Source organism: Lygodium microphyllum, chromosome 19 (genome assembly GCF_053477565.2).
Source record: "Lygodium microphyllum isolate KBCC chromosome 19, Lygodium_microphyllum_v1.1.10, whole genome shotgun sequence".
Lineage (NCBI taxonomy): Eukaryota > Viridiplantae > Streptophyta > Polypodiopsida > Schizaeales > Lygodiaceae > Lygodium > Lygodium microphyllum.
Window position 1 is genome coordinate 121,364,756 of NC_141153.1, and position 22,143 is coordinate 121,386,898.

The following is a 22,143-nucleotide window of genomic DNA, read 5'->3' on the forward strand; positions in this document are numbered from 1 at the left end:
TGCGAGTGAAGCCATTCGAGGTCTTGAAGAATTGGCCAGTAAAGATTGCAGGAGTCCAGTTCTCTGTCGACTTTATAGTCATGAAGGGAGTAGACTATGATATCCTATTGGGTCGACCCTGGATGCACAATGCTAGAGTCATCGAAGATTGGGGTAACAGCCTCATCTTCCTTGGCAACCGAACTGACGCCGTGAGAATAGAGATGGACACTTGGAAGACCTCACCAGTCGACCTAGACGCCATCTCTACTATGCTCAAAGGGAACACTCACGTCAAGGAACCCTATGGGTCCTTAACTAAGTATATCCCATGCCCAGAGGATGAGCAGGATTGGATGCACGTTCTCGCTACACTTGACCTGCCATTCTCAGACCATGAGGCGTACGAGCAGGCTATCAAAACATTTGGCAAGCCAAACAAAACACTCTCTACACCTGTCTACATGATGGCAGCAAGCCTCCATGAAGGGCCTAAGCCTATCATCTTTCAAGTACCATCCAACAAAAGGGAACTCCAGGGGGTACTGGAATATCTAGCAGACCAGCTAGCGGGTAACCCGACTGCCAACTTCAAGCTGCTCCAGGATCTCTTAGAGGATCCTAAGTGGCAATGGACCAGAGTGCACGAGCTGAACCTCATGTATAACTGGGCCCTGATACGAGACCAACGAGACGGAGCACTACAAGCCCCAGGAGACGATGGGCAGTTGAACGACAAAGATTCCTGCGATGAATACGAAGATTGCCAATCTTTCAGCGGTGAGAGCGAGGGTGAAGTGGACACCATAGAGTACGACACGGATGGATGCGAAATTGAGCAGATATGAGCAGACGCCAAGCCACAGCAAAGGCAGGCCCTTAGACTGGAGCACAGAGTCATGCGCATGGAATGTGATCGTGCGTGGTTGGAATGTATGGGGGCCATAGACCTAGAGCAGGCATGCCTAGCCCAAGCAAGAACGACGTCAATACTTAGAACCGAATCGCCATCCGAATTGCTTCCACTAGGGGACACTGCCTCTTTGAGCGAAGATGGAGGGTTTGACTCCAAATCGGAAGTTACTTCGGATAGCGACCCAGAGATCCCTAGGCCGCCCATGACCAGATGCACCAAGGGGGACTTGCCCGTCCACCTGAGACGCAGACGGTCTCACCAGGATAGGACAAAGCACCCCAAAGATACACGATCAGACGAGCAGCGGAAGCCGTAGGACCTCCCTAAGCGATTCACTAAATTCATATCTGATTGTAGAGGCTTTTGTGGCAGGTTTCTTTCTTGTGGATCGTGCGGTAGAGGCTAGAGATTCCCCACCAGCTGGTGCTGCGATTGGAGCTAGAAGGGCAGCTGAACTCTTGATAGTCTTCTGGACAAAGCCGTTCCAGTCCACCTCCTTCGGAACTCCTGCCGCAATGCTTTCTAGTAGTGGCACGCCGATTCTATTCATGAGTGCGTTGTATCTGTGGCCCGAGAAAAGAGGGTGGATCATCTTAGCTTGCATCCTCGTCGCAGGGTCTTGAATGTCAGCCAGACTGATTCCATCGACCGTGTGCACGTCCTCTTTTCTGACTCCTAGCATGGCATACACATCTCTTTTTGGGCATCTTTCTTTTTTGGGCACAAGCCCCAAGGCTCTCTTGACAATGTCTGCGTTCAGAGGCACTTGCACCCTTCTTTCTTGATCACCCACCCTCACTGTGACCGTGCCATAGCTCCGTCCTTCATTGAAGCTCCTTAAGAAATCCGCGCACATGCTGTAGTCTACTGTCTGTCCGATCTTCTCTATATACTTTTGGAGGTTACATTTGTCCACCAGCTCCCTCACGGCCGACTCTTCCAAGATGGCTTCATCTAGATTCATGGTATGCTTGAATGTGAATTGGCTAAATCCATGCATCTCAATGCTGATTCCATACTTTGTCAGCTCCGCTTCCGTGAATGGGAGTCTACCCCGTCCTGCCATGGTAGGTGCCTATCATCACCCAAGTCAGCGTTAGTGTTATAACTTGATTCATTCCTAACAAAACCCAAGAAAGAATGCGTGTAACAGTTTTCCGTGCAGATTTAGAGGAATGAAACTTAGAAATAATTCACAACCAATGTCTATTTCCTCCTTGCATTCTTTCCTATTTGAATTCAGTTGATCATTTTCAGCCTTTATACCTCTTGCTACATCACTTGGTTCGTCACTTGGTTCACATTCGTTCCTCCCCCCCTTTTTTCCCAAGTGTTAAGGGAACCCTTTTTAGGATTAGCGAGGGGAGGAGGAAGGCTCGCATGGGCTGTGTGGGGTGAGCTACTTGGCCAACAGCCAAGTATAAAGGTTAGGGTTATATTCAAACTGGGCATGACGATCAAGTTCGCATGGTTGTATGGAAGCTTGAGTGATGTAGGTCAAGACATCATGAAAGATGTCCCCGGAGTTAAGGTGACTAGCAACGTGCAACTCCTCTTCCGTGAGCAACTAGTCAATGTACGGGTGGGCCAATACCTAATCATCTAAGTGTATGTTGCATGTACTGGCCAAAACTCTAAATGAAAGAGGTGCCACATAAGTAGAGTCGCGTTCAATTTTTTTGATTGCCCTCCTTTGCTAAGCATTGATCATGATACAATGGCCTTTTTTCTCCCATTGGATTCGTAAGGCATACCACATTTGTAAGAATGGAGAAGCAGAGCTGGCAAGCTGCGTGAGATCCTCCAGCTCTCGTTTAAGTGTAGAGCGTGCAGGCTTGCGGTAAGAGGTGACTAGTCGTCTGAGAACAACTTGCTCCTTTGAGATTTCTCCATTAGCGATTAATTCGGCTACAATTTTGGGAAATTTGATGGTCATAAACTCATAGTCTTCCCAAGTGCATGGCAATGCATGAACATTAGAAGCAAGGGGTTCGTCAAGAAGTCCTAGGTCAAGCCTCTCATAGCTCCTAGCGAATGTGGTGAAGGTGTCATCCAACTCCTTGATGCATGTTACTACATCATTTCCCGAGGTCTCAGCAAGTTCCTTGGCCACTGAAAGGAAAGATCGTCTTTCGTACGAAGGCTTAAGACCTGCTGGTGGTGATGGCGCAATTGGGCTGGACAGTGGTGACTCCATTGCTAGCGTCACAAATGGGATGGATGCGATCTAGGTTATAGTCCACATTGTAGTTTGTCTGCTTTTTGAAAGTGCGGCCTAATAGTGACTTATCACCGGTCCCTTTAGTATTTGGTAACACATAAAAGACGACTGGGATGCTTTCAGACTTGACGGAGATAGCCACTTGGCATTTTCCCAAAAGAGAGTAAGTGTTGCCCCCAAATGGGCCGAGTTTTGCATTTGTGGGCTATAATTTAGGCTGACCGATGCATGTCCAATGGTCATGCATCAAGATGTTACGGTTGGCACCTTCGTTGATCAGGGCATCCAAAGAATACGTTCGTTCTGAGGTGATCCTGATTCGTAGATAGGCGGGTGCTACTGCTTCTTCATCTTGATCTATTAGTTCGATACTTGTGGCCATGCAGACGTTGATAGGGGCTTCACGCATAGGTGGCTCGTGCAATGGATGGGAAGGAGGATAGTACTTTTTCATGCGACTACCTTTGAAGAAGCCTATTCCTTCCCCTTCGAGCGTCTCCAACTCGACATTGCCCGTTCTACTAATTGCACACACTCGAAAAGGTCCCAATCCTCGAAATTTCATTTTCTGTTTGTGACATTTCACCGAGTATAGTAGGATAAGGTCTCCTTGATCAGAGTTGCGCTGGTTGACATGCTTGTCAAACCACATCTTTTGTCATGCATTCTCACAAATCAGAGTGTGGGTGGCTAAAAGTCGAGTCTTCGTGAGATGCTCTGTCTCCACTAAGCGGTCGGTCCAAGCTTCTCTTCCTTCCCAATGCTCCTGAGCTACTATTCTTAAGCTAGGAACAAAGAACTCTAAAGGTAGAATGGCCTCCGTTTTATAGGTCAACCTAAAGGGCGTCTGTTCGACAGCCATGTATGATAGGCCCACAAGGTCGCCATCAATTTATTATCCCAGTCTCTTCGTGATGTGGATACTATCTTAGTAAGCACGTTAATTAGGATTTTATTCGTGGACTCTACTTGGCCATTTGCTTGAGGGTAGTAGGGAGAGGACCTTCTATGAATGATTAGGAAGGTTGAGAGTAGGTGGGATATCACTTCATTAATAAAGTGCGTGCCCTGATCACTCACTAGTTCGATTGGACAACCAAACCGTGAAAAGTTCTGCTCCCACAGAAACTTCGCAATGGTTCTAGCATCGTTCTTTCTAGTGGCTCTTGCCTCTGCCCACTTCGTCAGGTAATCTGTTGCCACAATGATGTAGCGTGCTTGGGAGTATTGTGCCGCAGGACTGATAGGTCCAATGAAGTCAATGCCCCATTTTTTGAAGGGTTGTCGAGCTATTATGGGGGTCAACTCCATCTTATCTTTTCATATGGGAACCTTAGTCCTCTGGCACTCATCGCTGTGTTTGATAAACTTAGCAGCATTACGGAATAGGGTGGGCCACCATAGCTGGGATTGTAACAATTACGGGTGGTCGTATCCCCACTAAAGTGCCCGCTAGCTATCCCGCCATGCGCTTCTCTCAATATATCGTGCATCTCGTGCTCACACACATATTTACGCAACAAACCGTCCTGTCCCAACCTATAGAGTTGGCTAGCGATCAATTGGTATGGCTGGATTTTCAAGATAAGTCTCCTTAGTCTGGCTTTCTCAATACTTATATTAGGCAGACCGTTCTCTAGCACTTGGACTACATCATCGGCCCAATATGGTGTCGAATCAGCCCTAAACAAGTCTCCTTTGCTAGACATGCCAAAGAGATGAGCGTTCGGTAAGTCGTCAAGTATGCCTTGTCCAACAGCTTCTCCTATGGGTATGCGGGACATGTGATCCGCCATGTAGTGCTGCTTTCCCTTACGTACAACCACAGAGAAATCAAACTCCAACAAGAGAAGTAACCATCTCGCTATATGCGACATGTAGCACACGGCTTGTTCACAAGATACAACAAGGTTTGATGGTCAACGAAAAAGACGAAGGGTGTGGCCAACAGATAATGCCTAAATTTCGTTACAGCAAACACCATGGCTAGCCCTTCTCTTTCTATAGTGGAATAGTTCATCTCCGTTTCGGTGAGCTGCCTACTCGCAAAGCTCACTGGATAATCAAGATTATGTTCACCAGGCTGGCATAGAACAACTCCAATAGCAAACTTAGAGGCATCTATGTGTACATGGAATGTTATACTCCAGTTTGGGGCTCGTAAGATGGGTGTAGTGGTGAGAGCCTTCTTTAACTGTTCATATGCACGCTGGCATTCCTCAGTCCACTCGAATACGATCAATAGCTTGTACAATGGTTTAGCAATCAGTGCGTAGTTCAGTATAAAGCATTGGTAGTATCCCGTATGGCCTAAGAAACACTGAACACCCTTGTAGTTAATGGGTGGTGGTAGGTAGACAATGACCTTGACTTTTGAGAAGTCGGTGGAAATGCCATTCCTTGACACTACATGCCCTAGGATGCATCCGTGCTTCACCCAGAACTGGCACTTCAAGGGGTTCAACGAGAGGTTGTATAACCGACATCGTTCAAAGACAGCTCTCAACCTCCCTAAGTATTCGGTCCAATTAGAGTGTATGCACAAGTCGTCTACGAACACCTCTAACTCGCGTCATAGCATATCCTTGAAGATGGTGCACATTAATTGTTGGAAGGTTGCAGGTGCATTCAATAGCCCAAATGGCATAACGATATAGGCGAATATATCCCACTCCATAGTGAAGGTAGTCTTGTGCCTGTCGTCAGGGTGCACTTGCATATCCTTGAAGATGGTGCACATTAATCGTTGGAAGGTTGCAGGTGCATTAATTAGCCCAAATGGCATAACGATATAGGCGAATATACATATCCTTGAAGATGGTGCACATTAATCGTTGGAAGGTTGCAGGTGCATTCATTAGCCCAAATGGCATAACGATATAGGCGAATATACCCCACTCCGTGGTGAAGGCTGCCTTTGTCAGGGTGCACTTGCACTTGATTATAGCCAGAGAAACCATCCAGGAAGCTATAAGCTTCTTTGCCTGCCACCCTCTCCAGCATGTGCTCGGTATATAGTAAGGGGTAGTTATCCCTCTTCGTAGTGGCATTAACCTTCTTGTAATTCACACATACCCAAATTTTACCATTCTTTTTCATAATAATCACTATGGGCGATACCCAATCCGTGTGCTCAATCTCATATATAAATCCCGCCTTCATGAGCTTATTGATTTCTTCCTTCATTGCATGGGTGTGTTTGGGATTCATAGGGTAAGGTTGCTGCTTTGTTGGCACCGCGTCTGGAACCATTGGAATATTATGGGTCACAACCTTAGGATCGACTCCTCTAAGTTTCTCCAAGGACCAAGCAAACACATCGATATACTCTCGCAGGAGAGCAACAAGTCTAGCCTCCTCATCCTTGGTCAGGTCGTCAGTGATGAACACAAGTCGAGGCTTCTCGCCTTCCCTTGCCAGATCGACTTCCTTGACCCTGGTGGGTCCCTCAATTGGTTTATTGGCTTGCCCTTGTCTCTTTGCTCCTAGCAACACTACCACTCTATCACCCTTCTTAAACTTTGCGAAGCATTGGGGAGGTCCTGCGGCTTCTTTTGCCTCTATGCTTCTGAGTCTTTAGTTTGTTTCCTGGCCTCCTCCCTTAATCGTCTGCGCCTTAGGTGGACTGGCAAGTCCCCTTTGGTGCGTCTGACCTTAGAGGGTTGGGGTATTTTAGGATCACTCTCTGCACTGACTTCAGACTTCGAGTTAAACTCACATCCCTCGCTTGAGGAAGGAGTTTCACCAGGGGATCGTAGTTCGGTAGGTGAATCCGTCTTTAGTACTAGAGCTACCAGTGATGGCGCCACCCCTGCCTGCTCGTAATCCATGGCTCCCATGTGCTCCAGCCAGGTCCTATTGCACTCCATCATCATGACTCCTTTTTCATTCCAGCCTACCCTTTCCCTTCTAGGCCTAGAGTCTGCCTTGATCTGTTCGATTGCTCTCCCTTCAGTGTCATATTCTATCGTGTCTAACTCCTCTCGACTCTCGTCCCCCACAGAGCGACAATGCTCGTACCCCTCATCATCAGAATCTTGCCCCTCTGACTGCTCGTCATCCCCCAAGTTTTCCTCTCCAATCTCCTCTTCATCAGTGACTAAGGCCCAATTGTATAATAGGTTAAGATCGTGAATTTTGGTCCATTTCCACTTAGGCCCAGCCAAGAGATCACTTAGGGGTTTTAGATTAGCAGCCTTGTTGCCCTTCAGTTTATCGGTCAGGCACTCTATGATTTCTAAAGTTCGAGCTTATTGGTGGGGATATGGAATGAAACTGGTTTCTCTGGGTCACATGAGCTTCTTGCATCATGTAGAGTGGCACGGTGGGCTCCTTTGCTGGCCTGCTTGGTGATTTAGCAGCTTGCTTATATAGCTCTTCTTCATCTGAGAATGGTAGGTCAATGGTTGCCAAGACATGCATCCAATCTTGCTCGTCCTCAGAGCAAGGGATGTACTTGGCCAATGACCCATAGGGTTTGCTTGCCTCCCTAGGCATCACCTTTTAGCATGGTTGAGATAGCATCGAGGTCGGCTAGGGTAGTCTTCCAGGTGTCCATCTCAACCCTTACCACTTTCGTCCTATTCCCCAAGAAGATGAGATTGTTCCCCCAATCTTCAATAACTCGTGCATTCCTCATCCAGGGTCGGCCTAGCAGTATGTCGTAGTCCACACCCTTCATGACAATGAAGTTTACAGAAAACTCCACTCCTGCGACCTTCACTGGCCAGTTCTTTAGGACCCCGAATGGTTTGACCTTCATTCTGTTGGCCAATGTAACATTGAACCTAGCCACTTCCACAGGTGGGTTTCCCCAGGCCTGTAGAACTGTGTGGCTCAAGACAGTGACCCCAACGCCTGTGTCTACGATTCCTTTTCGTGTTGCGTGCCCCAAGGCTAAGATAGGTAGGACTGCATGCATCTCCATGCCTTCCTAGAAAACATTGATGTGTAGTGACCTTGAAGCCGAGTGTAGCATTAGGCTTGGAATTTGCATGACTGCATCTTGCTCTTGCAAGTTAGTGGCAGCATGCTCCCCTTTTCCCTCCACCCACTACCTTAATTCTTACCATAAGGGAGGGTGCTGCTGAAGCAAATCTCCCATGCTCACGGTTACTGGGGTGGTTACTAAGGTGGTGAGGAGGTTGCTGGGTGGTTGGCTTCCTCCTTGGTCACCATTCTTTGGCCATATGTCCTAGTTAGCTTGTTGACAAGATTCTCCTTGGTCTTGCCTCTGTGGCATCTCTCGTGGTGTGGGTACGTTCCCCGATTGAGGTCGCGATGGCAAAACGGGTGTACTCACACTAGAGAGGTCTTCCATTTGGTCTTCCAGTATGGGTTCTACATCTTTAAGGTGTTCCTGGGCGTCTTTGACCCACTCCTTAACTTTGGCTATAGCCTTGGGATGAGGGTACTCCCCTACCTTGGCACTCCCTAGTTCTGCTGTCTTAGGAGTTGAGGTCTCTGCCTTGGTATCAGTGACCCCCTTTCCTACCACTAAGGTTGTAGCTTCCTCAGTATTAAGGGTAATCTTTGCGTCTGTTCTCTTTCTCCTTCTCCTCTGGCTTTTCTTTCCCAATGAGGCTGCATCCAGGTTACTTGGCCCAGGCAATGAGATGCCTATTCGTTTTGTCTGCGCTCGCGTCATGACATGCAGTGGGATGGGTGTATCCTCACTGCCAAAGGTCTCCACATCGAATAGTCCCAAGGATACGAAGGGCATGTTGGCAGAACTAGCTGATGGCTTCCATCTAGGACAGTTAGGAAACAGGTGTGTGATCCCACACTCAGTGCATCGAAGATCAACTTTGTCCTGGTTTGCCTGTTCCCTTTTCGGGTAGCGTGATGAGATATGGCCTGGATGACCTCAAGTCCAGCATGAGATTGGATCTTGACTTGGTCCTCCAAAGCCTCTACCTCTTCCTCTGCCCAGCACAATTACCGGTCCTGATCGATAGTCCATCAGGACTAGATTGCCTTCCTCGTCATAGGAGATGTATGGGTTCACATAGCTTTCCTCTTCACTAGGTTTTTCCACATAGTGAACATGAGCATCACTCAGTGGTTGGGTCACATAGGGCCCTGGTGGTATGGGTATGCCTGTTGGGTTCATCTCTAGCCTAGGAATGGCTGGTCTTACGTCATTTGGTGCTGGAAGCGTCAGCTGGGCTCCCCTGCCAAAGAGGTTAGGTGGCATGTTGCCTAAGTATGGAGGGTTGTATTGCTGCACATATGGGAATCTCCTGGGAAATCTGCAGTGCAATGCGTCATGACTGAACCTACCACAGTTTGAGCACGGCCTAGACCTAGGATCTTGACACTCGGTTGGGAGGTGGTTTCCACCACAGTGTATACACTGCATGTGAGACCGCGCAGGCTTCCTCATCTATTCTTGCAATCATGCAAGCTCCATTCTTACCTCAGCCAGCTCTTGGCCTTGATCAACACCTTTTTCCTTATCCCGTGTGCTAGAGTTCTCTCTCTCTTCTAACGCCATGGTCCGCTTTGGAGCTCTCTGGCTTGTACTGTCCCGACTGGAGTTCCTCATGCTTCTCTCCCTAAGCTGTTCGAGATGAGCTTCATCTGACCTATCCACTATGCATTCATTATAAGTGGGTAGTTGATTTGGTTACCGTGCCTATGGGTCAATGGCAGATGAGGTACATTGTTTTGGCTAGAGAGGATCTTACCAATCATGTTGAGGGCAGATCTTTGAGAACGAAGACCACTAGTGCAGTGTGTAAGTTCTTATTGGAGGAAATTTTCTGCAGGTATGGTTGTGTGGGTAAGATCACTGCGGATCGTGGTGAATTGGATGCAGATGAAGCTAGGGAGTTTTTCTCTCAGCTAGGAATCAAGTTGGTTCTAACTACATCATATAATCCAGAGGGAAATGGGAAGAGTGAAAGAGGGCATCCGCCAATAGTGAAAGCATTAGCCAAAGCATGCAGAGGACGGATTGGAGAATAGTGGGCTGATCGTATGACTCATAGTGTTAGCACAGGATATATGCCTGTAGAGTTGATGTATGGTCAGAAACCTGTTATGCCGACTGAGACTTGTGCTTTGACTTGGTCAGTTTTACCTTGGCAGGAGGATTTGACGAGAGAGGAGCTCTTAGCTCTTCGGATTCGACAGTTAGAGAGGAGACCAGAGGATATTCAGCTAGCTATTGACAGGTTGAAGGTTGCTAGACTAAGGAATAAGGACAGGTTTGACAGCAGGCATCGCTTGCGGCCTAGAGCAATAGAAGAGGGAGATTGGGTATTGGTCTTTGATAGCAGCCTTGAAAATCAGCATACTGCACTTCGGAAGATGATGAAAAGATGGTTTGGGCCGTACATAGTCAGACATGTCTTTGATAATGCAACATATGAGCTGACAGAATTGGATGGGACAGTGCTTAGAGTGCCTATTGCTGGAAAAAGAATCAAGCTTTTCAAGAAAAGAGATGATGAGGATTATGCATTGGAAGAATTTGCAAGAGAAGAGCAACGAGAAGAAACTCCAATGGAAGAGACAAATGACATGACAGATAATCTTGTTGATATACCGGAAATGCATAATGAAGAGATTGATCTGTTTGTGGATCTTGATGATAACGATCATGGGTAGTTGGCCCATCCAGAGGATGAGCAGGATTAGAGGGGGTGGATGTTGTATTGCTGCGCATTCGAGGTGTGAAAACCACCTGAAAGTTGTGTGTGTGATTTGATACTTTGTACATACTTAGTTGTTGTGTTTACATTTATTTTCTGCTTATGAGTATAGTGGGGAGGAGTTGGAGGCATAGTGGTGAACATGATGAGATGCTTTCAGCCAATGTTGAGCAAGGTCAAGTGGAAAGCACAACTGATATTGGTGAACGTGTTACACGTATTCGTTCAGGACTTTGCCTTCTCCTTCTTCAGCTACATCAAAAATACCTAATGATACCAAGCCTCCACATCCAGGAGTTGGAAAGAAGGAGCCCAAGCATATTGGACGCTTTGATGTTTTCGAGGATGATCCAGATCAAGACAGTGCAGATTCACCTCATGGGATCCTAAGCATGCAGATTTACTAACAACAGCTTCAGGAGATAGAACTGTGCGTCTTTGGGATGCTCGTGCTGGTAAGTGCTCCCAACAAGTGGAGTTGAGTGGTGAGAATATAAATATCACTTTCAAGCCTGATGGGTCACATATTGCTGTTGGAAATAGAGATGATGAACTGACTATTATAGATGTTCGTAAGTTCAAGCCAATCAACAAGCGCAAGTTTCCTTATGAGGTGAATGAAATAGCGTGGAATACCACGGGAGAACTGTTCTTCCTCACAACTGGGAATGGAACGGTGGATATCTTGTCCTACCCATCTCTTTCTACATTACACACACTTGATGCTCACACAACAGGTTGTTATTATTTTGCCATTGATCCGACTGGGAGGTACTTTGCAGTGGGGAGTGCAGATGCTCTTGTGAGCCTCTGGGATCTTTCTGAGATGCTTTGTGTTCGTACTTTTACCAAGCTTGAAGCAAAGCAAAAGATCTAAAGTTGAAGGGACATGCGACGTGAAGAGGAAAGATGCCGCTTTTCTGTGTGTGTATGAGAGGAAAGTGTGGCTAAAAAAGTGGGCTTTTTCTGGTTCACGGAAGAAAAAAGCTTTGGGGGGAAGGATCGACTGGGGAGGAAGGCTGCAAGAGAAAGGCATCGACAATAGAGGACGGAAATGGACGAAGAAGATGGAAGTAATAAGGAATTAGAAGCCGCAGTTGAGGAATTGTAGGGAGGATGAACCAATAGGGCGAGCTCTGCGTTCAGAACAGAGGAGAAGGGAGCTTTCTCTATTGGATTGTGATGAACTGGACTGCGATGAACTAAAGCGATGCTAATCTAAAGAGTAGAAGTCTGTCAACATGTGACGAGGCTTCATCAATGATAACCACAGCTATACGTTGGCAGCAGACGGAAACGCAGTTGCAAAGCTATTCGTTATGTTTCATGGGAGGAGATCAAAGCAATGTCTCCATCACGAAAAGATGGGATCGACTCAATAACAGAGAACGACCTTCGATTTCTTGCTGCTACATTGATTGCGTAGGTTGTCCAGGCTGCCTGATTTTATACTGAGATCAGGGTTTTGATTCTCTGGGAGCAATCACTGCTGCACATACAGAATCGAGAGCATTCATAAATCCTGCACTAACAATTATGGAATTGCCTCTCGCGCGCCATAGCATCCAGGAATCGGACTGTACATAGAGAATTCAGAGCATACAGAAAAGCATTCATACGAGTCATAGGAGCCCTTTGCCACTCACATTCCTGTGCAAATCCTCGTAGTCATTCAGCACGACACCATAGCTATGCCACCAAATCCAATCAGACATGCATTGTGAAAACTCCAGGAGGGAGGCTTGTCTTTCAATATGCCAAGAAACGTGTCTCTGGACTAAAGTATGCTATAACCGGCAAGCGCAAATAGGGGATTCCACATTTGTGGCCTGCTGAGTACAGAGGCTCCCATTTCAGCAAACACAGGAAGATGGTTAACAGAGCTTATGGTGTACACTTTCTGGAGATTCTGTTTTGTATCATGCCAATTTAGTCGATGAAGAAGACGAATCACAGATTCACTCAGAGAAGACGTCAAGTGATCTTTTTTAAGCGCTTAAAGGAGGCAATAGAAGCTTTAATGTACAGTTGTTTTTGAATTCAGATCTGTATGCAAATGATTTTGCAAGACTTGGGGAACCTTTAATCATCTTCTCAAGACATTTATTATGACTCCAGAGGATTACAAAGTTGCAGAATGGGAAGGAGGCAGTCTGAAAGATCGTGAAAGGAGAGTGTAACACCTGGGTAAACAGAAACTGTGTTGCTACTCTGGACTAACCATAAGTCTAATCAGCTGTAACAAGGGATCTACAAGAGTTTTTAACAAGACTTATTACTACATTTCAAGTGTCATCCATCGAGAAATTTCAATATCCTCACTCCTTAAACAATATCACTCTGACTCAAAACAAGCTACCTAAAAATCTGTGATCTTCACAGTCAGGTCCTCTGCCAAGAACAGATTTGTGACTTCAAATTCCTTTACAATATTGGACATTATTATGATCTGCACTAAAACTGTTTCCTAAACCTCTTGTATACACCTCTGAGGATCTTTTGTACTCATCCTTTATTGCTGCTGTAACTATTTAGAGAGAGTTGCTAAGCTAACAAGCTGTTTGTCTCATCAGTCTTCTGAAGAGTTGTTGAAATATAACTATGATTCTTTGTGGAGGCTGCCACTATTGACGATCTATCCTTCTATCCTGCAATTATTCAAAGTCCTCTGTGGTTGCGACTTTACTTTCGAAACCCTTCGACAACGTGCTAAGTGTAGATGTGTGGACCCATCTAACCAGGCAGTCCATCATTAATGTCCGCATGTGTTGAGCTTGTCATCTCAACACTCCCCCTCAAGCTCAATTATATCTCTGCAAATCCATCGAAACTTTTGAAGCTTCTCTGTACCCAATGCCTTCATGAAGATGTCAGCTATTTGATCATGTGTATTGACATACACCAAGTTAATCTCACCTGCTAGTACCTTCTCTCTCACAAAGTGGTAGTGTACCTCAATATGTTTTTTCCTGGTATGGAACACAGGATTCCTAGCCAACTGTATACTACTCATGTTGTCACAATAAATGACAACTGGACCTTCCACCTGCACATCTAAATTAGCAAATAACTTTTGCAGCCATACTACCTTACATGCTGCAACAACAACACCTCTATACTCAGCCTCTATACTCGACAAAGCAACTGTAGATTTCTTTTTGCTGCTTCAAGTAACTACTGCACTACCAAGAGAGGACATGTATCCGCTGGTAGATCTTCTATTAGACATACTACCAGTTCAATCTGTATCTGTGTATCCAAACACCTGTACATCTGTACTTGCCTCATAGAAAAGTCCATAATTTAATGTGGACTTCACATATCTCAATATGCGTTTGACTGCATCCAAATGTGGCTTTCTAGGTACTTGCATAAACTGACTCACAAGACCAACATCGGAGCTCAAGTCTGGCCTTGTAATGGTCATGTAGATCAAACTCCCCACTATCCTCCTGAACATAGTAGGGTCTTCTATCTCATCCCCAACATTAGCACTCAACTTTACATTCTGCTCCAACGGGACTGAAAGTGGTTTGCATGCTGTCATACCATACTTGGACAATATATCCAAGACATACAGCCATATACCATCATCACATTTGATCACCTCAATGCCAAGAAAGTACCTTAGGTCACCTAAATCCTTCATCTCAAACTTCTTCTTCAAAAAGTCCTTGACTTCAGCAATCCCACTATCACCATCACCTATAATAATCAAGTCATCCACATAGATGACTATGATGACCAAATCTGCATCTTCATTTCTCACATAAAGTGAGTGATCAGCATCAGAAACATAAAAGCCAATATTGACAAGATACTCTCTGATCTTGTCAGACCATGCTCTAGGTGCTTGCTTGAGCCCATAGAGCGCCTTCTTCAACCTGCACACATACATGGGATGCTCTAAATCTTCATAACCTGCTGTGGCTGATCCATATACACTTCTTCTTGTAAATCACCATGCAAGAAGGCATTCTTCACATCCATTTGTTGCAACCTCCAACCTTTTGCTCTGCTGCCAAAGCAATCACACACCTGACAGTTGCCATCCTAGCAACTGGACTGAAGGTTTCTTCATAATCTATGCCATATGTCTGGGCATAGCCTTTTGCAACCAACGTAGCTTTGTACCTACTAATAGAACCATCTGCATTGTGCTTAATCTTATAAACCCACTTACATCCAATAGCTTTCTTGCCCTTCGGCAATGATACTAGATCCCAAGTCTTATTGGCCTCTAGTGCAGCCATCTCCTCATCCATTGCTGCATCCCAATGAGTATGACCAACAACATCCTCAAAACAAGTGGGCTCAACATCCTCAACTAGTTTCACCATATAAGCATAATAGTGAGCTGTATAACCTTCAAAAACAAATCTTTTATCAGGGTATCTGACCCTGCTAGATTTGGGTACCACCGGATCACTCAATGGAGCCTTTACATTACTATGAGCTCTCTGTACTACATCAATGCCATCTGACACTTTATTCTTTCCTTTGTCTTTACCTGTAGTGCTACTAGATGCACCTGAAGATGTAGAGCTACTCCTTAGTCTCCCAAACCAAGGACTGCTAGATGATGTCTCTGGTCCACTAAGAGCCCGTGATTCTTGCTTTTCAACCTACACATGAGTGTCATGATTATCATCATCATCCAATGGATCACCACTAGATGCATACCAACTACTCATTTCATCAAAGATGACATTCTTGCTCACCTGAACTTACATGTGACAGGGTTATAACAACGATACCCTTTTTGCTCTAAAGAGTATCCAAGAAAGACACACTTTTTAGCCTTTGGATCCAGTTTCTTCTGCAACTCATCTGGGACATGAAGATATGCAATACAGCCAAACACTTTCAAGTGTGAGACATCAGGCTTCTTACCTGTAAAATATTCTTCGGAGATCATACCATGAATTGTAGCTGTGGGAGTTCTACTCATAATATAAACAACAGTATGAACAACCTCAGACAAAAAATGCTAGGCATATTCTTTTCAGCCAAGGCGCGTGCAACTTTTGCAGTATGCATGTTTTTCCTTTCTGCAACCCTATTTTGCTGTGGGGTACACCTGCATGTGGACTGTCTCTTTATCAAATGAGACCTCAGAAAATCACTGAACTCATTCGAGAGGTACTCTCCCCCTCCATCTAACCTCAAGAACTTTACTTTCAAGCCTGTTTCTCTTTCAATTGTAGCCTTGAAAGTTCTGAAGTGCTCAAATGCTTCACTCTTTTCCTTCATAAAATATACCCACAACTTTCTAGAACAATCATCAATGAATGTGACAAAGTATGAACTGCCTCCAAGAGATATATTTTGTGTAGGCCCCCAAATATCTGTATGCACAATATCAAGGATATTTCTGCTTACATCTTTGCCATGTGAAAAGGGTTGTCTTGCCTGCTTACCAAACTAACATGCTTTGCATACCTTATGAAATTTTGCAATTCTAAATGTAGGCAAACCTGTAACCAACCCTTTGGACTGCATTTTTTCAGCCTTTGTATATTTGCATGTCCAATGCGTTTGTGCCAAATTTCAATATCTGCAACAACACCTTTTCCTTTAGCATACATAGCAGCATTCATAGTAGGAATTCCAGCATCCGTCCAGCTCTACTTCCCTTTGCAACCAACCTGCACTTGTCATTGAAGTCTTCTATAAAGCAGTCCTTTGCATTAAATCTGACTTGCAGCCCTTGCTTCGACTGACACCAAGTTTTTTGTAATAGATAGGACCTTTAATACATCTAAAAGACTCCTTGTCTTACCATCATGCAAGGATAAGGGAACTTTTCCAATGTGTGAAATTAGGTGGCATGAATCATCACCTGTCTACACATAACCTGTATTTTGCAAATCCTGCATCTCTCCAAACCATTCTGCATGGCTGATCATATGATTGGATGCACGTGAATCAACATACCAAACATCATCATGCGTTCCCTTTCTTGTAATAGCATTTAGCATATGCTGCATAACAAACAGATGTTCATTTTTGTCTTCATTCTGTCTGAAGACGATGCATAGTTTCCTTGCTGCAACTTACAATTGCGAATATCATCTTTCTTAGCATAACATTGGATTGCAATATGACGTGTTTTGCCACAGTAGTGACAAACAATATCAGAGTTGTTAGAACCTCTGTTCTGCCATCCACCTCTTCCTCTAAAGCTCCCCTTGCCTCTAAAGTTACCATGACCTCTTGAAACCTGCATATCACCAAATTGCTGATTCAATCTGTTTTGTTGGTTGTCACTACCACGTCCTGTACCACGGCCTCTTGAAGTGGACCTGCCACGTCCCCTTCCTGAACTGGAGTAGAAAGCTTGGACATGTTCACCACTTTTTTCAGATGTCTCACTTTGCATGTTGATCTCTTCAGTGATCATAAGGGAGACCAACTCATCAAAATCTGAAAATGGCGTTTTGACATATAAGTTACAAAAGACTTCCAAGCCTTTTCATTGTTAAGTCCACCCAAGGTAGATGACATCAAATCATCATCATTGGGCATTGTGTCAATTGCTGCCAAGGCATCTGCAATGCTCCTTACCTTCAGTGCATACTCATTGATAGACATCTTCCCTTTCTTCAATGTATTCAACTCTTGCTTAAGTTGAATCTTTCGTGTCTTTGTATTTACGAAAAAGATAATTTCAAGTATGGTCCAAGCTGCATATGAATTCTCTGCATTTCTAATACGTCCCATTATATTATTGTCAATTACTGCATATAGCAAATACATGACCTTTTTGTCTTTTGCATTCCATTCCTTCCATGCCTTTGTCTCTTTTGCAGTTGGAGGATCACTCACCTCCGGCTCCTTTTCTTCACCTGAAACAAACTTGTAGAGGCCTTTTCCAATAAGGAAGTTCGTGACATGGAACTTCCATGAAGGGTAGTTCTTCTTTTCAAGCTTCTCAATGATGGGGTTTCCACTGTTCTCTACCATTATCACAAAACTAATACCAAACAACAAGCAAATCTTCTGCAACCCTCGACCTATAGTGCACAATAATACACCAGACAGCATTTTTCACTGTCTGCTCAACAATACATGTAATCTGCAACCAGTTTGCAAATAAACCTTGTGTTCATTCTCTGCTAAACACCTTTGAACTTAGAGATCTGAAATCTGTAACCTATGCACCTATATACGGTAGACACAGTTAAAATTGCAGGATACCTCGAACTGCTGTCCGCAACCTTGTGAGTCTAAAACGGGGCCTGAAATGACCTCGGATGGCCAAAGTAGTAGCGGGGAAGCCCTAAAGGGCAATTCTGCAAAATACACAGCGCTCTTTGTGCACACCAAATCTCACTGCAATCTGAGATTTTTACTCTGCCCTGCTTCCGGTGCCTCCATAGGCACTGTCCAAGAGAAGAAGTAGAGAATGGAAGAGCTTCTTACCCATTGCTTGCTTGCTTGAATCCTTGGCTCCTCTCCTTCTCTTTAGCCCTCAAAACCAGCCTCAATCAGTGGTGCAACTCTGATACCATGTCAAGAATCGCGTGGTGGAGAGACTTGCTCAAGATGCTGCACCGAACACACACAAAATGCATAAGGAGAAGCTCACACAAGAGACAAAAAGAGAGATGGAGGCCAAAACGTTTTCTTGCTGATTTCTTCTTCTTCTTCCACACAATTTACAATGTACACAAAGTATAGATAAGATATAACATAAAGGAAAGTGGCCTACTAAGTCAAACAATGCATAATCGACTACACTAGTCGACTGGCGCTATAACTATGCCAACTGTAAATAGGTGTAACAACCTGAATATAATAAGTAATGAGTCAGTGGCCATGTGAGAGTCATAATGAACACCGACGTGCTAAGTATAGATGTGTGGACCCATCTAACCAGGCGGTCCATTATTAATGTCCGCATGTGTTGAGCTTGTCATCTCAACAATCGTGTCTTTTGTTGCTCTTTGAGCATTCACTTGTGCAAATCGAGCCTCAGCTGTTCTAGTCACAATAGATTGCACATGCATACCCTTAGGCCGAGAGCTATGGGTGGTGCCATGTCCCACCTCTTGGACATCTAGAAGCTTAGATGGAGATAGAGGTTGGGATTGAGCAACTGCACTTGATAGCTATTTTTGTGCTTCTTGTGTCCATTTAGGGAAAGAGGATGTAGGAGATCTGGGACTCCTAAGTGGCTTTGACACTGGTTGGAAGATTTGCTTGTGGCTTTTAGATGATTTTTCCATTTGCTTTGTTGAGCATTTAACCTTGTGATGAGCAATGTTGTGCCTATGATGTCTGTTATCCTCTTGGAAAATCAAAGGCTCCTTCGGCACTAGTGGCTTTTTCTTATCCTCAATGATTACATCTAATATTTGCTTGTCGCACACGCTAGGTTGAGGTTCTACCCTTCGAATAGTCCCGATTGGTTTCTTGATTCTGACTGTGAGGGGCTTGGTCACTCCCATGTCTTTGATTCTAGACTTGGTTTTTTGTTTAGATCTCCTCCCACGCTTCTTTGCTCTTGATATGATCTAGCCTTCAGTTCATCGATAGAGGAGGTTTAGCACGGGATTTTGGCACCCAAATCCATAAGTTACCTACGTAATACACTTGAGTACGTAGCAACACTTTGGATATCCATCGCGGCATTGTGTTGACCCTCCATCGATGCCTTCGTCTATAAGGCTTGAGCTTCTTTTGGGGTCTTCTATGATATTTGTAAGTCCAAAGCCCGTCCTTGGCATTATCTCCTGACCTTCTTGTTTCAAGCATGGCCTCGCTTATTACTGGTTCTCTTTGTTTAACATGCGTTTCTATCAACTCTTTCAATAGGTCCTTGATCTCGTTACTGGGCTTGCTTGTTATGTCAGCACCTTCCTTGCCTTTCCCTCGAGGTTCAATGAGATTACTCTTGCTAAAGGTTGTGATTATACTCACACCCGGTAGTGTCAGGTGTATCCTTTGTGCTACATAGTCGGCCTCACACTTGGTCACCCTTTTGAAGGGTCTTCCTAGGAGGGTTTCCTTTTCACAATTAGAATTATTTGGAGGAACATGAAATAGGATAGGCAAGCTCTCAATTTCAATTGTTGCGAGGATTTTGTACTTCCCTATAAGTGCTTGTGGGTGTCCTCCATAAGGACTAAGAGCTGCATTAGTCCGTGTGAGCTTTGGTTGGTGGGCTAGTAGGGAGCTCCCTTTTTGCAGTGAGTTTGACCCTAAGATAAGCAAGCGGTAATATGTCTTCATCTTCCGGGTCCTCGCTTATAAATTAAAGCCTTTTGACAAATGCCCTTGAGTTCCCAACTGCACGACCAGATGTGGATTCTCCATTGATGTCTTGGATCGTTTGTGAAGTGCTATTCAAGGTGCATCTATCGTCAGGACTGTCACATCTATTCATCCTCGCATTTGTAGCTTGATGTTGTTGATTTTCACTTTGACTAGATGCAGTCTGAATGCAACACATAGGTGTTTTTGTAGTGTGGTCTTTTTGCCCTTGTTGGCTAGATTAGTCCAATGAGGTTCTAGGGTCTCTGTTTGTCTTTGTTCAAGTATGGGCTTTTGGTTGCTCTTTTGCAAGTGAGAATCCATGCTCATGTAGAGCCATTACTACACCAGAGTCTAATTTGGAGGATCTTTCATAGCGTGCGTTTTCTCTCCAATCTACTTAGGGGAGGTGCGGAGGGGACAGAGCCCCCTCTGCGGGGGTCAGGGGGGGCAATCCCCCCAGTCCGCAAGGCTGTTACAACAAATGCCATGCACGATTTAGAGGACTATTTATAGCCAAATTTTGAACTACTTGCTCTAAGTTTTAGCCTAGTGATTGATCTATGATATGGTTCTGGCTCTATATGGTCTCTCGATCAGTTTCAGGGTCTACAAGTTCAAATTTGAAAAAATCCAAATTCGGCCCAATAGGTCCGAATTGCAGGGGCCGAATGCCCGATTTGGCCCGTCCAAATGGTCGAGGGTCGAATGAGAAAGGGCAGAATGTAACTGGGCTGAATGTCAAATTCGGCTAGTCTGAGTGTGCTTGTCTGAGGGCTGAGTGGGCTGAGGGCCGAGTGGCCGAGTCAAGTGGGCCAAGTGTAGTGGGCCGAGGGCCGAGTGGTGAATTCGGTCGGGCTGAATGTCAACTCGTCCGAGTGTGGGTTGGGCTGAGTCGGCAGAGCTGAGGGCCAAATTTCAAAGTTTGTTCGAATGCTTCACTCGGATGGGCTGAGTGAGAGGCATCTAAGTGTTAGTGAGTAGAATGATCGAGCGGTCCGAGGGCTAATTCTGGGACTCGACCCAAAATTATCGTCACTCGGACGGGCAGAGTGCAATGCAATTTTTTCTGGACTTCAAATAATTCATTGCACCAAGCAATCGAGGGCTTCCTACCTACTGAGCACCTCCAGATCCAAGCTACTCATGTAGGGAAAGGTGTGGAATTACCTGGGCTGGGCAAATAACTCCTAGATGACCAGATCAAAGCAGGTCTACGTGATGAAGCTCTCTCCCTCTCTCCAGCTCTCTTGAGACCCTGCAATGCAAAATGTGGCCTTTCTTGCCACTCCAGGCCCCTTATCACTCTGCCCAAGCCTGTACTCACCTTAGTCTTACTTCGCTTACTAACATTTAACCCAAAATTTTATTTTTTGCCCTTCTTTTCTCTGTTTCAGCCTGTTATATAGCAATAGAAAATCCTATTGTGTGCTCCAATGTTTTGCTCCTATCCTTCCTAAATGCAAGAAAAAATCATAAGGGAAATACCTACACTACTCCATCATGCTTTTCCAAGTACAAAAACCAAAAACCTACTTGCTAAGGAGATCAAATACCTCTTCAAACTCCCTTGCTTCCTACCTACCTACCTACCTTACCTACCTACCTCAAGCACCGATTTGGGAAAAACCCACTTCAATGCTCTATTCAAAGTACGCAAGCGCTCAAGGCTTGAATATGTTTGTTCTAACAATGGAACCAAAGTGTGGGAGCTTTCGCTCAACCACCAAGACCCATGGACCGCTTATTGTTTCAAGCATTCCAAGCCGAGCACTAATGGCTACCTCTCACATAGCCGATGCACCATCCATATCTACAGGTGTAGTGAGCTTACCTCCATGCCGATCGAGTTACCTCCTCTCCCGCGCACTCCGATAGCTCCATGCTTCAAGTGCAAGATTCAAGCAAGCTCCATCCTCACACTCCACGCCCCAAGCTCCATTGCCGCGAGGAAGAGAAGAGAAGATGGAGAGCTTCTCCTCCCCGATCCCTCACCCTCACACACTCACTCCCTCACACTCTCACACTCCCTCTCTCAAGCACAAGCTCAAGCAAGCAAGAAGAAGAATAAGAAGAAGAAGAGAGCCACTTTTGGCCACACACAAGAATGA

The 22,143-nt window shown here is 45.1% G+C and overlaps 1 pseudogene; it reads left to right on the forward strand.

The window, feature by feature from the left end:
* The first annotated feature begins 638 nt into the window (after window positions 1-638).
* LOC148020330 (THO complex subunit 3 pseudogene) lies at window positions 639-11,651 on the forward strand (annotated as a pseudogene).
* Window positions 11,652-22,143: the final 10,492 nt, after the last annotated feature.